The 11201-nt window shown below is 34.5% G+C and overlaps 1 long non-coding RNA gene across 1 annotated transcript; it reads left to right on the top strand.

The window, feature by feature from the left end:
• The first annotated feature begins 8988 nt into the window (after window positions 1–8988).
• LOC110903569 lies at window positions 8989–10252 on the top strand. The gene is made up of 2 exons (XR_002572069.2): window positions 8989–9220; window positions 9839–10252. It is a non-coding gene; the product is annotated as an uncharacterized LOC110903569 (long non-coding RNA).
• The last annotated feature ends 949 nt before the right edge of the window (window positions 10253–11201 follow it).

Raw genomic sequence — 11201 nt, 5'->3', positions numbered from 1 at the left:
GTTGAATTTATCATTAACTTCGTACGAGCCAAACCGTGACATATGTAGCGCTATAGGATTAACGACCCGCCTCTTTATCTTCGGTAATGTCATGAGCATATTGCCTTTCCTTGGTTTGATATGTTAGACACATACCATGTTTAAATGTTTATCTTGAATCACATGCTTGCTATGAGGAATTGTTTAAAACTTATCTTTTGCTATGTATGTATCAAACTTGTATACTCGCCTTTGCTTTTGCATTGAATTATTTTAAACATGTTACAGGTTGATGAGGATGATGCTAAGAAAAGAAGCAGCGTTGATGCCTAGATACACATATAGACGTTAGGGTTTAATATGTTGTATCAATTTTCTTATGTTGTCATGTTATTTTGTTAGACTTGTTGTATTTGAATTTCTTGTAATGTTGACAATTTATCTTATGAAATGAAATCGGATTATTTAAATACTTGTCGCAATTATTAGCGTTATGATGTCTCGAGCAATCTTCACACTTCGTCTCATCCCGATGTTTCCGCCATTGGTTGGGGTGTGACAGTTTTTGTTTGTTTTTCTGGTGAAATTACAATTTTGCCCCCAGTGTAAATTTACAGTCATGCCGGCAACTTCCTGGCACTCCCCTATTGGTCCATTTAATTTACGATTTTATCACTGAATTAAAATTATGATTTCGCCCTCAGTTAAAAATTACATTTTCCCAATCGTTTTAGTTTTTTTAGCAAAACTATAAAGGTTTTTTTTTTAATTGGTTTACTCGATTTAATTTTTTTCGTGTCAAGGAGCTGCCTAATACTCTCTCGTTAGTTCTGAAAAATTACAGTTTTGTCCTATGCCCAAAATTACGGTCTTATCATCGTTTTTGTTTTTTTTTTCTACCAAAATTATAGTAGTCTTTTTTTAATTGTTTGAGAATTATTCGGCAATCGCCCCGCAACGCGGACGGGCATCAACTAGTTTGATACATTTGTTTTTGATGGCACACTGTGTTTGTAATCGCACACTACATGCTTTTCAAAACATGCAATATTAATAGACCACATAGTTGGGCCACATGAAACCAAATTGGGCCGCACTGTGGGTAAACGATTTTTAAGTTTGGTTTGAGTCACCCAATTTGATTTCCAATCGTACACTAGTTCTTGCATATAAATATTTTTGGGACCCAACTTGTGTTGGGCTACTTAAACTAAATTGGGTCACACTAATGTGAGAACCCAAGTCTCTATAACAACCGCACACTGTTTATCATACTAGTCGCACACCGAATTCGATTGCACACTCATGCTCGGGTTGTGTGTACCTTGGGCCGCTTGTGTTGAATCCATGAGGCCGCACATTCGATTTTGTTTCATCTACTTGTGAGTTACTACCATTGTTACAATATAACCTATTTGTGTGTTTGTGGTACAAAATACGTGTTAGGTATCGTTCGTATGCTACATGTGAAATACGTGTTATTTGTGAACTACTTGCAATACGGTCCTAACATTTGGTAACCGTTATAGGACGAGGTTGAACATGTTTAGGATTAACATAATTATCTACCGAGCAATCTAAAGTGAGTTCACAACTTTTACTAAAAGCATGCATTCCCGGTGTTTGGGAACTTCATAAATATACCAAGGTAACGGTATGGGAATTTACGGAACTCATAATTCAAAACATGTATTCCCGGGATTGGGAACTTCATATTAAACGAAAACTCTACCATGAAAGTCCCTTTACATATATACCGATTAATCGCTGGGAGCGAACGGGATATTAGTTGATAGCGCTATTAGGTTTGACAATCCTCACACTGTGCTGGGAGCCGGGAGTGAACTATTATCTGGAATCTGGTCAATGATGGTAGAAAATTGACCTGGGGCGAATAACAATTATGTCAAGGTTTCGTTACTGCACAGTTTAGTAGCTCATTATGGGATGGAAATCCCACAACATGTTCTGGATAACATGGTAACTTACTGAATTAATGTTTTTGGGATAAAACAAGAAAAACGTTTTTGAAAAACCGCGAACTTGCCAACTTTATGTTGACATACTACTACATGCTTGCAGGTCCGTAGATGCTGCGCTGAAGTCCGCTTGGAGCGTTGTGGTGGTCGTCTACTATCTATGTTTCTATGCTTCCGCTAAACATTTGAACCTCATATATTAACTATGTTTGGAACTTTATTTTTTTAAAGACTTAGCTCTAAGTTGAACTTGTTATGTTTTGAACCTTATTACAAACTCATTATGTTTTAGACTTAAACGTTATGTCACTAATCACAGTGGTGATGGTTTTATGTTACTTATATGAAATGTTCATGTGATTGGTGGCTTGATCCTGGGCAGTCACACGCTTCGCGATAGTACTCCGCACGTGGAAAATTTGAGGGTGTGACAAATTAAGCTCTGTTAGTGGTAATAATAGTTATCAAAGATGTAAGAGCAATTAATAAAAGGTAACCTCACGCCTTTTGATGTTAGTTTATGCTTTTCAGCCAAAGATTGTTTTTTTAGTACCTTTGATCAGTAGAATTGAGTTAGCCTAGAGACATTTCTCAAATTGTAGCCTTTCCAAAAGGAAATATTGATATGGAAATTGTTTGTTTGCTGAAAATAAACCTGAAAGCAAATCGCCTTGTTGGGCCGCCCTTAAACACATTTGCGATAGTCATACTGGAAACACTTTTGAATTATCCCAGGAGCGTTATTGATTTTGCAACCCCTGCATAATAATCATTTGAGCGCTTTGTTCAACTTTAAGTACAATACTATATGCAATAAAAATGTTTTTCTTTGTAGTTCAGTTTTAAGTACATTTCTTTTCAATTATAAGAGAAAGACCTTTATGCCCGATGATCTTAATTTACAAATCCCAATCCTTTTAATCTTTATTCTAAATAAAGGTAGTATTAATTTTTCAATTCAAATGAGTTACATTGTAATAAAAAATACAGTCTTCTTTTAACTTGTTCTGTGAACTAGATTGATACAGCAAGGTCATATAAAGTTTGACAAACGGAAGATTTTTGGTAATGGACAAGAAACAAAACCCATATCATTTGTGTTCAAGAAGTGCTAAGTATGGAATCAACATGATGATTCAAATTTGCAACCCCTGCATAATAATCATTTGAGCGCTTTGTTCAACTTTAAGTACAATACTATATGCAATAAAAATGTTTTTCTTTGTAGTTCAGTTTTAAGTACATTTCTTTTCAATTATAAGAGAAAGACCTTTATGCCCGATGATCTTAATTTACAAATCCCAATCCTTTTAATCTTTATTCTAAATAAAGGTAGTATTAATTTTTCAATTCAAATGAGTTACATTGTAATAAAAAATACAGTCTTCTTTTAACTTGTTCTGTGAACTAGATTGATACAGCAAGGTCATATAAAGTTTGACAAACGGAAGATTTTTGGTAATGGACAAGAAACAAAACCCATATCATTTGTGTTCAAGAAGTGCTAAGTATGGAATCAACATGATGATTCAAATTTGCAACCCCTGCATAATAATCATTTGAGCGCTTTGTTCAACTTTAAGTACAATACTATATGCAATAAAAATGTTTTTCTTTGTAGTTCAGTTTTAAGTACATTTCTTTTCAATTATAAGAGAAAGACCTTTATGCCCGATGATCTTAATTTACAAATCCCAATCCTTTTAATCTTTATTCTAAATAAAGGTAGTATTAATTTTTCAATTCAAATGAGTTACATTGTAATAAAAAATACAGTCTTCTTTTAACTTGTTCTGTGAACTAGATTGATACAGCAAGGTCATATAAAGTTTGACAAACGGAAGATTTTTGGTAATGGACAAGAAACAAAACCCATATCATTTGTGTTCAAGAAGTGCTAAGTATGGAATCAACATGATGATTCAAATTCAGTTAACAATAAAGAATGAACGTGTTATAAATCAGAAAAGAAATCATGACTATCTCTCATTATTGAAATTTATTGAAGAATATGAGAATGATTACAAAGGAAATTGAAAACAAGATGAACGAACTGAAAAACTAAACCATAAGACACATATTTATCCCCAATTACATCCAACTGTCATTAACAAACTGTTAACAACATATTAACTCTCCTAAACCTCACACTTTCATTATTAGCAAAAATAGTCCCTGTACATTCAGCAACTAAGTAAGCATAACAAATAAGATTGCTGACCATCATTGACATCTGACTCCACTCCTTAACAATCTCCACCTTGGATCAAATGTCAACCTATTCCCAGCAACTCCAAACAATTCAAAAATTTCCCAACTAACAAAGGTTTCGTTAACATGTCTGCCCCATTATCATTTGTGCCAATCTGCTCAACACAAACTTCACCAGAATTAACAACTTCTCGAATGAAATGTAGCCTGACATTTATGTATATCGCCACCATGTATGCTCCGGCAATCTTCATCACACCGTTGTTGGTTGATGACGTAGACATCGTCATCCTCACCATCCGAAACCTCTATTTCTTTGAACAATGGAGGCCTTTCTTCCAGACTTACCATCTGATCAATGTTCAAGATGGAGATCCATCCATAAAGATCTGAGTACCCGAAGGATACGATTACGAACTCTACAACCGTAATGATATCAGTCGGATCCTTGGCCCGAAAGCTAGCTGCATTTCGGTCAAGGATGTCGCTTGTTAATGCTTCGGGTTTCTTGTTTCGAAGAAGAAGTATATCTTCACCATTGATGATGACTGCTTTGTAAGCTCTTTGGTTCTCTACATCTTCTCACTACTAGAAAACTGGGTATTTTTGTAACAAGTAGTCGCAAAATGGTGGTGGTGGCGGCTGAGAGGTGATGGCGGCTGTGGAGGTGGAGGTGGAGGTGATGGTGGTTGTGGTGATGGTTTTCCAAAGGAGGGAGAGAGTAGAGAGAGATATGTGGCTGATATTATATACCATACTAAATTAATTCATTTTGTTGTAGTTAAGGGCATTATAGTCATTTTACACCAACTTAACTGATAAAACTAACCTCCATCCACGCTAGAGACTATCCGGGAACGAAAATTGAAAAGTTGGGAACTATAGAGGTAATTTTAGAAAGTTATGGACTAAGGCGAAAGGCCAAACCACATGGACTATCCGAGTCCATGATCTTCCTCCTCAACCTTCACATCTCTTCTTTTTTTCTACTTGTATAAATTAAAATGATAAGAAAAGGAAATGGGAAGCAAATGAAATGAAATTCGTAAAAAGAAACAAAAGAAAATGGAAACAGCCCATGATGATCAGGACGGAGACTAAGATCTCCTAAAAAAACCCAAAACCTGTTACCAAAACCCCAATGGATAGCCTTATAATTGAGTTTAATATGATGATGTAATATTCTAACTTCGGTTTCAGTTGCTTGTTGACCCGGTTTTCTAATTTTAATAGAAGTTTCACCGTTCGAAAAAATGTAGGCGGATTGTGACTTTCAGTGCGAATTTCTTAGGGTGTAAGGAGTGGTTAAACACTTTGAAATGGCAAACCAAAAAACCGACCAATCAGAGCGCGTCATGTCAATCAGTCAAAAGTATTTAAACTTTTGTGAAAAATGTTGGCAATGGTTTAAACACTTGGTGATGTGGTAAACTATTTTTTTTAAAAAAAAAGGAAAAAATTGTGATTGGTTGAGATGGGAATGGACCCCACCCACAATATCCCCTCTCTCTCTCACTACCCTCACTCTCTCATGTTCCCGATCGGCAATATGTCACCGAGCGACAAACAAACCGACGCGGCAAAGGAGTTGGCGGCGGTGTTGCCGCGCGGCAAACCACTTTGCCACTTCCCTTTGCCGCACCACACCGTATACCTTAGTGGATCTCATGATCAAAATTCTTGTTCAACACTGAAAATGACATATTGATTTTAGTAATATTTTGTTTGGATCTCATGATCAAAATTCTTGTTCAACACTGAAAATGACAGATTGACATATTCTATTGTCAACTTTTTGACTAAGAATTTTGGAAAAATAAAATATAACAGATCACAATTTCATTAAAATCTTCCCTTAAAATAAACCCTGTTTAAGGGAAAAAGGGGATTCAAGATTAGTACCTTTATTCCAACATATCAAAGCTCGTCATGTCCAAAAATTTAAAAAGTACCATTAGTCATAAAACACTTATGGCGTCTTACCATTGCCATAAACTATTTATTTCTTTTTTTTAATTTATAAAGTTAAATATTAGGTAAAAATTAAACTTCATTAAAATAAAAATATATAAGTCAAACTAAAAGAAATACCGAAATAAAAAAATATCACTTTTTTTAAAAATAGAAAAAATTACAAATCCGGTAAATAGCTCGTTGGCCAACCATATTTTCCCACAATTTCTTGTTTGAGGGCTACAAAGATTTTTTGCACTTCCGCGGTCATTACCATGACTAATGCTTACTTAACTAAAGGGCTTCCGAGTTCAAAACCAATCAACTTATCCGCACATAATAGATGATTCGACGGCGACGGTGACCTGAAACATTCACAAAGATGAATTTGTGATTTGAGTACCGAAATGGATTTCATCCCCAACTATTATACCCCGTAACCAAGCATGAATTTCCCCCGATTTAAATAAACATTTAAATAAAGTAAAAGGGGTCGTAAAGACTCACAAATTGCATTCCATGCAAATGCTAGAAATGACCAAAGTGTCCGAAAATAAATCTCCGACCTACACGTGTACTAAATTTGGTAAGACACTAGGCCTAAACATGTGTCTACTCTACAAGTCGTTCACCAAACTTGTTTAGACAAACAAAGATGTTAACCTTTTATTAAAAGCGTTAAACGTTATGACACATTGGTGGGTGGCTATCCACAAGGCGTTCCAATATATATATATATATATATATATATAGGGAGAGGATCATGAGAAAACTAGATATAAATGAGAAAACTAGAAAACTAACTAAAATCCACTAAAAGGGAGAGGGAGGGAGACTTTTAATGAAGGAGGGGGGACTTTTAATGAAGGAGGGGTAAAATTGGAACAAAAAATATATAAATTTTCAAACATTTCCCATTTCTCCATACGTTATCATTTTAAAACAAAAATGGCACCATAAGATCACAAATTTTCTTATCTTTCATTCAAGTATATTCGAGCATATTTTTTATGACATAAAAAAAGATTTATGGTGTCGTCTTGTTTTCTCCACTATTATTATAGTAGTGCACATGTGCAATGTAACATGTACTACAATTGCATTACATGCTTAAAATTAGCTTTTTGAGTCTAGTTTAGCTTTTAGGGTTAGTTTTTTTGGAGGTTTAGGATTAGGATTAGGTTTTTGGGTGTGGGGGGAGGGGGGTTTAGGTTTTTTTTTGGGGGTGGGGGGGGGTGGGGGGTTTAGGTTTTTTTCGGGTTTATGTTTAGTGTTTAGTTTTAGGTTTTTGGGGGGTGGGGGGTGGGGGGTTTAGGTTTTTGGGGGGTGGGGGTGGGGGGGTTTAGGTTTTTGGGGGGTGGGGGTGGGGGAGGGGGGTTTAGGTTTTTTTTTTGGGGGGGGGGGGGTGGGGGGTTTAGGTTTTTTTTCGGGTTTATGTTTAGGGTTTAGTTTTAGGTTTTTGGGGGGTGGGGGGTGGGGGGGTTAGGCTTTTGGTGGGAGGGTGAATTTAGGTTTTGGGGGGTGGGGGTGGGGGGGGGGGGTTTAGGTTTTTGGGGGGTGTCGGTGGGTGGTGGGTTAAGTGGTTTAGTCTTTCCGTATTAGTGCACATGTGCAGTACAACAAAAATTTTTTTTTTTTTTTTTTTTTTTTTTGAAAATTTTTTTCCATACATATAAAGTAACGATTTTTTATTAAAAAATTGTAAAAAAAAAAAAAAAATTTTTTTTGGTATTTTTTTTGGTTTTTTTTTAGGTTTTTTAGTTAGTTTTTTGGTTTTCTCATTTAAACTAGTTTTCTCATGATCCATCCCCTATATATATATATATATACATATATATATATATATAGAGTAAGGTTAACATACAAAAAGCCTTATCATACATCACGTAGGAGACAATGGTAACTGTTGGATCATGGGTATAATCACGCATGGGACCACATAATCACACATGGGACCACATAATCACGCATGGGACCACATAATCACGCATGGGACTATAATCACGCACGTTTTATGATAATAACGCACGTTATATTTTTTGTCATGTATGTTAATGTAGGTTAAGCCTTGAAGTACATTATACTTTCTCTATATATATATGGGTCAGGATTTAGAGGGAACGGTGAAAAGTGTGAGAACGGTGAGAACAATTTTGGTGGTGACATGTGGCATTGATGCTAAATTACACTAAGGGGTAATATTGTCAAAAAAAACCCACTCACATATGAACTGTGTATTCAAATAAAACGCTATAAAAACACCCAGTTCAGTAAAATGCCATGAAAATACACAGTTAAAAACGCCATAAAACACCTAGTTCAGAAAAACGCCATGAAAAAACTCAGTTTAAAACGCCATAAAACACTCAGTTCAGAAAAACGCCATGAAAATACCTAGTTAAAACGCTATAAAACACCTAGTTCAGAAAAACGCCATAAAAATACATAGTCTAAAACGCCATAAAACACGCCGTTCAAAAAAACTCCATAAAACTCAGTTAATTGTTTTCGAAAAGTATATCAATAGTATACTCGTTGGAAAGAAAAAAAAACGCTGAGTTTTATGGTGTAATTTTTTTTTCGAAAAATAATCACGTATAAACAAAGTTATTGTCGTTTAAATATGTTGGGGGAAAATGACATGTGATTAACATGTGCACCTTTGTTTGGATCTTCGCATTTTACCCTCCTGGTAGTTCCAAGACCCCTATTATTTACAAAAATGCCACCGCATCAATCTCAGCCACAAACCACTAAGATCTTGTGGCTGAGAATCGTTCTCACACTTTGAGTCGTTCTCTTGTTCCTATATATATGTATAAGGTTATTTTGGTCACTAATTTTTTTTTTATCTCTCCCGCTCTTTGTTTTTAAATCACTGTCACATTTCAACACTTTCTCTCTCATATATCCTGGATCTAGATATTAGTCAACATTTTATTTTTCACATCTTCAAGATCTAGATCTGAAGAAAAATCAAAGAGATTCTCTCATGAGACTCAAAGATAATAATAAGATTTTTATTTGTTGGCCTCAAGATTTTAATCGCCTTATTCGGAACAAATGATGAGAGACCATTTTATCATCTCCACTAAAAGGTATTTTTTTGTGGGTTTTGCTTTTTGTTTCTTTGTTCGTCATGAATCTGAATTCAATTCTCATACACGTTGATTGTTCTTGTTTGTTAAGGATATTTTACTTTTGGTTGTACTTAATATGTTACGAGGTGGTGGCGATTTGTATCAATAACGCAGGCGTCGACGCCGGTGGTGTTTCGTGATGATGGTGTTGTTTTTTTATAATAATTGTTTTTTTGTTTAACCCGTATCCACATTTGTTAAGACACCATACATTTTTTTTAATGTTTTCTTATGTGGTGTTTCTGCATAGTTTGATGTGTTGATGTTCTTTTTTACTAATGTTTTCGACTCACAATTGTTATGACATGTTTTTAAAGTTTTCACAACTCATGTTTTTAAGTTTTTCATGTTGCTGAGTGACTTTATATACTTAAAATTTTGTGTCTTATTTTTTGTTATTGTTTTCGTGATTTTTTTTTTTAGTTTTGATAATCAAAAAGCATAGACGTGTTATTTTGTGGCATAGGTTTCATGTTTGCTTCATGACTTATTTGACAATTTGTTTTTTGTTGCGAGATTTGACTTTTATTGTTATTTTTTACTAAAGTTTTTGTGTTTTTTTCATCATCCCCTCAGGTGGTGATTCTGGTGGAGTTTCAAAATGTAGACCCACATCAAACATATCTTGATTTCAGTACACCACTCAAAGAAGGTTTTTGATTCATGTCTTTTCCTATTATAACGTGTCTTCTGTGTTGGGTTCTAATTTTATTGTTTCCATCAATACGTATGTCAATGGTGCAATACAGACGATGATGACTTGCCGTTATCTCCACGTACGGATTATAAGGAAGGATAAGTACCAACAAGATATAAAGCAGGAACTCAAGTTTTGACCATGTTACACATGTTACAAACAAGTTGTAACATGTTACAAACAAGTTGCAACATGTGTAACACAATATTAATGTGTTATACATATATGTAACACATGTAACATTCGTAGCAACATGTTAATTTGACAAATATATATTTTATTTTTTTTTACAACTACATATGCAACAACCCTTTTGTTAAATAAGTAATAAATTGCTAGGTGGTATCTTTGTTTTTTGAAGTTACACACATGGCAAAAAAGAATGATGTGACCAACATTTTATAAGGTAAAATTTGCTATTATTTAGTCACTTCTTACACAAATTACTATTGTTGCGTTCGAACACTTTAAATATTTTATTCCAAAAAAAGTCACTTGTCATATGTAATGACACTTTAATAAATATGTATCACACCCCAACTGATGGCGGAAACATCAGGATGAGACGAAATAGATTGTAAGAGACATCATAACGCTATTTGTGTCAAGTATTTAATGATTTCATTTTACATTGTTTGAACTAGAAATACCACAAGTTAGAAATAAATAAAATGCGACAAGTATTAAAGTAAATAAATTTCATTTTATAATAATGGTTTATTACAAGATTGGAAACAAATTACAACAGGTTTGCAAGTATTAAAATTTAAATGCGTTTCTAGGCAATCCTACTAGATTCCTTGTATCATCACAACCTGCAATACATGTTAAAGCATAGATCGATACAAAAGTATTGGCGAGCATACAAGTTTGGGTATATGTATAAAAATGTCTTTAAACAAATTTTCCATGACAATAACTAATTATAAGCATATGAACTTAAACACGTAGGATATCAGGTATATCAAGTATGATTAAAAGTATAACACGTATGAACATATATAGAGATTATTTGTTTAAAAGTTCTAGCATGTTTGTGTATTTGATTCAAAGAACATGTATTGCATCCCAAAGATAGTAAAGCGTAAAAAGGGATCGAGTATGCTCACATTGGTTGTGTTGCGATTTCTTGTAATGACGCACAAGTAAGATTGGAATTTCCAAGAGAACGAGCAAAGAGCGATTATCCGAACCAACACGAGTCTTGGATTTCCGTCACTTTACGGGCGTCTCCGGTGGTAT

The sequence above is a fragment of the Helianthus annuus genome, chromosome 11, assembly GCF_002127325.2.
Source record: "Helianthus annuus cultivar XRQ/B chromosome 11, HanXRQr2.0-SUNRISE, whole genome shotgun sequence".
In the NCBI taxonomy this organism is placed as follows: Eukaryota; Viridiplantae; Streptophyta; class Magnoliopsida; order Asterales; family Asteraceae; genus Helianthus; species Helianthus annuus.
This window is presented reverse-complemented; position numbering and strand designations above follow the sequence as displayed.